This window comes from Quercus lobata, chromosome 2 (assembly GCF_001633185.2).
Source record: "Quercus lobata isolate SW786 chromosome 2, ValleyOak3.0 Primary Assembly, whole genome shotgun sequence".
Classification (NCBI taxonomy): Eukaryota; Viridiplantae; Streptophyta; class Magnoliopsida; order Fagales; family Fagaceae; genus Quercus; species Quercus lobata.
The window spans coordinates 69075750-69082149 of record NC_044905.1 but is presented as its reverse complement, the minus strand read 5'-3'; positions in this window follow the sequence as shown (position 1 = coordinate 69082149).

Genomic DNA, 6400 nt, shown 5'->3' with positions numbered 1-6400 from the left:
TCCAAAGTTCACAACTCTCTTTTCTATCTTTCCCAAAACAAAGTGATATAAAAGAAGTAACATAAAAAAGAACAAAATGTTCACTTATCACTCTCTCTCAAAGTAATACCATCACCACCAAAGTCCCAATTCCCATAACAACAGTCATAAATCCAGCGCTTAATCCATGAGCATAACCAGGATTTGGTGAATTTGCTGGTGCTAGTTCCAGAGAACTATTTGTTATCGAAGTGTGAAGGCTATGCTCTCCATTAGACAAGACAACCACAATTAGCTTCTGACCTCTTTCATTACATTTCCCCTCAGACCCACCTATGAAATAGAATGGTCCTGAATGGTTCAACTCAATCTAGGTCATGCCCTCCTTGTATTTTTCAATTGGCTTCGCTTTGTTGCAACTCTCGTAGTCCTCTTTTGTCACTCTTAGTACTGAGTCAATTTTGGGGTCATACTCAAAGACTGTGTAGGCAAGAAAACGAGGATACATGCAGTAGTATTAAAGTAGAAAGAAGATGCAAGAATTAAAATTAAAAATAATATGGAAAGTAATAAAAAATAAATCAACAAAAAGATGCTAATTCATGATAACTCGATGGATTGCATGGCCATCGTGCCTGTGACGCATCATTCAAATTTCTGCCCTATCAACTTGAACTAATTTAGACTGTAAAACTGCAAATGACTCATTAAATCGGAGAAATTAGCAGAAAGATGTCAATGATAAAATATGGCACACAGCAATGTTTGGAGAAAAAAAGGAAGTTCCCTTCTCTTTTATCCAGCAATTCTTCTTATAATTTGGAGGTAATTTCAAAATCAAATTCTAAATTCTAAAAAAAAAGAATTATTAAAACATTAGACTATTTAAATTATTTAAATTCTCCTCCTCTGAGTATTATTGTTAACTAAAATGTGAAGTAATGAAAGTAAATTGCACAACATTTATTTGATTTTTGAGTACCAAAAGACCCGTAATATAAACATCACGTGGTATTTTATTCGGAAAAAAAAATAATCACATCTTTATTAAACTTTGTTTATCTGTTGGACTTTTTCAAAGTTATCTTTATAATTTATACAATTTGTTTTGGGGCCAAAGTAATATATGTCATTTATATGGAAGCCTCTTTTTTATGTTTAAATTGAAACATTTAGAAAGTTTAAGTTTTAATTAAGAATTTTTAAAATCACGTCCAAATTATAGGGAGAATGACATAATCTATAATCCATCGAGAAAAGTTATTTAATAGTGCACAGATACAACTTTTTTCACAACTAATTTTACAATTTTTGAAGTGGTTGATAGTAAGTGATAGAAAAAAATAGTGAGTCTAAGTGTTAATTGTATCTATTACTCATAGTCGATCACTTTAGTAATTATAAAATTATTTATGAAAAAAAAATTGTCCTTAGAATTACCGGAAATTACTAAGAATTGAGATAGAGAATTACTCATGGTTTTAAAAACCAGACCGGACTAGTTGGTCCAACCAGTTCAATTGGGAACCGTCCTTCAATCCGGTCCAATTATGAGTAAAAACCAGATATAGCTTAAAAACCGAGAAAATTAGAAAACCGGCTAGTTCAACCGAAGAACAGGGAACTGGCATGGTCTAACCGGTTACTAATCGGTTGGGATTCTTTGACTTTTTCCCAGCCTAAAACTACGTCATTTTGGCCAGGAACCTAAAATCTAACCCTAAAGTCCTAACTCCTAAACACTCTCAGAGTCTCACGCCTCTCTCAAATCTCTTTGCCTCTCTGCCTCACTCTAACGGTCTTACCTCACTCAACTCATCTCAACTCTCATGCTCTTTGCCTCACTCTCCCTGCCTCACGCACGTGACACGCCTCTCGATCGTCACGACATCTGAAGTGTCTTATTTTCTCTCAAGTCTTGCCATCACCATTGATTTTTTTTCTTTTTTCCTTCTCGGACTCGCCCTCACCCTTTGAGCTCTGCTCTCTACTTCTCGGCTTCATCAAGTGGTATTCTTTTCTTTTGATTTTGATTACTTAATTTTGATCATTTTCTCGGTTCATTTTTTTAATTTTTTTTTTCATTTCATTTCTCTTGGCTTCATCTTAGATTCTTCGTTCATGTTCTCGGCTTCATCTCAGGTTCTCTGTTCTGTGACTTCACTAGTAAGTGGTAACTTCTATCGTTAATTCTCCTTTCAATTATTAGTTTATAGAGTATGTTGTGGATTTTGTGTATGTTTTGGATTTGATTTACAGAGCATTTGTGTTTGTGAAATATAGTTTACAGAGTATTATATTATTGTTTGTGTATGTTGTGTTGATAAATGGTTGCTGCCAGTCTGAAATTGTGGGGTGAAATGGAGTCCACCTCTATAACATCTAATGAACATGCTTCTAAAACCAGGTCTAATGTTAATTCTTTATCTATGAGAGCAAAATGTGATGTTATGAACTTATTTGCTTGAAACTTTAAAACTAATTTGCTATTTTGATGTAATGAACTTATTTGCTATTTTCCATTTGGATGTAAATGTAATAACTAATGAACTTATTTATTTGGTTTTGTTGAAAGTTTATTATGTTGAGGACGATTGTATTGTAATGTTATTATGTTAAATTCTTTAAAAAGATGTTATGTACTTATATACTTGTATTTTTTTAAAAGGGAAACATATTTATTACTATTGGTTTGTTAGTTTTAGTATATTAAAAAATTATTAATTATTTATATAATTTAAATAAATAATAATTAAATTATTTATGATGTCACTGGTTCAACCATCGGTTGGACCCCGATCCAACTAGAAAATCAGTAATTAGCTCCTTTTCCAGTTCTATCACTGTACCGGTTTTTAAAACCTTGGTTTTAATCCTAAAATTTAGCCATGTACTACACATCCATAACAAAAAGTTAAAACAGTTTATATTTAAAATTTAGCAACTACCATTTTTTTTTTTCTTTTATGGTAAAAGGATCAATTTTAATCCTAAAATGTACTTTTTTAATCCTAAAAGTTAGCCACTTACTACAAATTCATAACAAAAGTTAAAAAGAGTTTAAATTTCAAATATATTTCTTTTACAGTAAAAGGATCAATTTTAATCCTAAAATGTAGTGTTTTAATCCTAATAGTTAGCCACTTACTACACATCCATAACAAAAATTAAAAAGAGTTTAATTTCAAATATATCAACTACCCTTAAAATTGAGAAAAGGTACGTAACATTTTTTATGGAGTAGTAAATTAATAATTATAAAAAAAAAATGTAAATTGAATTTCACATAGAATTATACAAACAATAAATATAATTTATGTAACAAAAGAAATTTTTTTATAACAATTTATTAGATAACAACCACTTCATGTAAGGTTTGAATCATACAATAACTCTTGTAAAGTCTCTCACTTGAACTTATCTAATATTCCATTCCAATGCCTCTGCAATGCAATCCAATTAATTTGTGCATACATCAACTTGAGAGAGATAAAAGAGTTAGGGTTAAATATAAGATTGCTTATACATTTTGAAAGAGAAGTTAATTTTTTTTTGGATATTGGGAAACAAAGTAGCTTGTAATACCCTCCAAAAAAAGAGAGTGTGTTTGTTTTAAATTGGGTAACTATTAACATGATTCATCAAATATATAATAATACCCTCTAAAAAAAAGTAGCATAAACTACATTTAATAAAATTACTGTAAATTACTTTTTTTTTTTTTTTAAAGTGGCGTAAATTACATGGAAAAGGTTGTTTACATTTGTTTAGGTTCCAAAAATGAAACGGTTGATTTTGCATTACTTACAATTCATGTGTCTAGGAAATTGGCTATGTTCAAGTTTGGGAATAAAAACTAGTGTATAATTGATGATATGCCTTCGGTTAATGATATGCTTTCGCCTTATGATGATGTTGTTTTGTTATCACAGAGAAGCGTAATTCCTATAAAAACAAAGAGTAAATTCCTATAAATAAATTAAAAAAAAAAAAACCAAAAAGGGTTTGTGTTTAATTCTAGGCCAAAAAAGAAAAAGAAAAAAAGAGAGCCCTTGCCAATATTCTTTTTCAAGCAGCCAGTTCAAGCACAAACCCTCTTTGAAATCTCAAAGTCAACCACGGTAATAAGCCACCGTCAAACACCCTTGAATCCCTAATCACATTCACCCATGGGTAAGTACTTCTCAAACTATGAATACTTGGCAGCCATGGTAGGTAAGAACTCAAAGAAGTCAATGATAAACAAAAGTAAAGAAAAGAAAACAAAGAAGAACTTGTAAAAGATAGAACCTGAAAAGTTGTTGGAGCCTCTGATAGAAAATGTCTTCAATCTAAAGAAAAAGAAAAGAAAGATGTAGAGCTAAACTAAATGTCTTCAATCTGAAGAAGAATGAAAGATAGAAAGTGAGATAGAAACCGGCAAAGCATACATGAGTTTGTAGGTCTTAAAGTGTAGGAATTTTAATTTACATATTTATCCCCATTAGTTGAAAACTTGTTAGTGAGTATGATGAGGATATTTTAGGCATCAAAATTGAGGAATCCAAACAGGAGAAACTCTTTAAATAGTAGATAGATAACTTGACACAAAATAAAATAAAATTTAAAAAAAACCGAATGATTCTAATAAAACCATGAAATTTAGTATTTTTCTATTAAAAATAAATTCTAGTTTTTGATGGTTTAATTGGGCTTTTGGAAAATCCAGTATTTCTTCATACCAATCTAGAAATTTTGTATGATTCATCGGTTTGATAGTTCAATCACTAATTTTAGTATGGCAATGATAACAATGTTAGTGATAGAGTAATTACCAAGATTGCATGTGAAACTTGTTATTTGATTACCTATACCTCATTCTCTCGCAAGATTCCAAAAGCCATGATTTTCTAGATTAACCCTAATTTAGCATTTGTATTAAGCTTCACACCTATCCAAAGGAGTCAATGACCAACAAACCGTTATGGTAGGAGTAAAAGATGTTAGAAAAAGGTTTGGTTTGGTTCTAGTACAAGGCTAATAATGAATAAATCTTAAATGACAAAACTTAGATACAATACCTTAGATGCTGTAACTTAGGTTCTCATCTTAAAATTCAGCAATGTGGCATTCTTCTCATGGGATGGAAGTGTATTTTTAGTTAAATACAACCATATGGTTGAATTTTAAGAGTAGAATCTAAGAAATAGTACTTAAGTACTGTACCAAAGTTTTGCCCAATCTTAAAATTGTACAGGATTGAAGATATGTTCAATTATTGAAATTTGTATTCATAGATTTCCAAATGGACTAAATTGCAGCACTGAAAATATGGCACCAAGGGAGTGGTGCAAACAATAAATTAGTTATGGGTCATGTTAATAGATGCCCTTATGGCATTTATTAATAAATTATTTTTGAAAAGTTTTGATACCACTTTTATGAAAAATATTAAAAACTGTCAAAAAAGTCAATTGCTTTTTTTCTTTTCCTATAAAAAGTTATTAAAAATGGTTCATTAATAAAATTAGGGCATCTGTTATCATTTCCCATTAGGTATATACTAGCTCTATTGGTAAGAAACTAAGATCAAATCAATCTAATACTTAATAAGGGACTAAAATTGAATGCACTCCATAATTTAAAAGACCAAAAATGTAGATAAAAAATGGCCGGAAAACAATTAATTAACGGAAAAAAAACTATACAAATATATACTAGTAAAGTATTATAATTTAAAATTTTGAAATATGAAATCAAAAATTGAATCAATGCAATATTTGAAGGAGAAAAAATTTTGACTTACCCTTCTTATCATATACTATTAATATTACTAGTGTGTAGCCTCGTACATATGCACAGATACAATTAAAAATAATTACAATTATATGATTCAAATTATACATGGTATTAACTTATACTTTTTTAAAACCATACATTTCTAAAATTTGTAATGATTTCTCATTATATATATATATATATATATATATATATTTATATATATATGATGGTCGGCTAAATCAAGTTCCATTCATCCATGATGGTCATCTATAACCAAACTACGTCTAGACTAGTTCACGAGAAAGGCAGCCCAAATAAAAAGTACCACGGATAATGAATAGGATCCGTCCACAAACGTCATGATCGTCCAAAGCAACCTAGTCATCCATGTCACACAATGACACGGATGACCAAATGACACTTAGTAAATTTCAAAGGATTTTTCTACAAACACCAAGTAATCAGACCACGATCTATCATTCTAGAACGTGGGGAGGATTCTTCAAAATCCACTCCATTTTCTCCCCTAATTACACACATCTCCCATGATGGCAGAGGATCCGAACAAGTAGACCCACTAAAAGCTCTCTATAAAAGGGATCTAACTCCATTAGCCCAAGGTACATTCTACTATTCATCTACTCACTATCCTTGTGTTCTA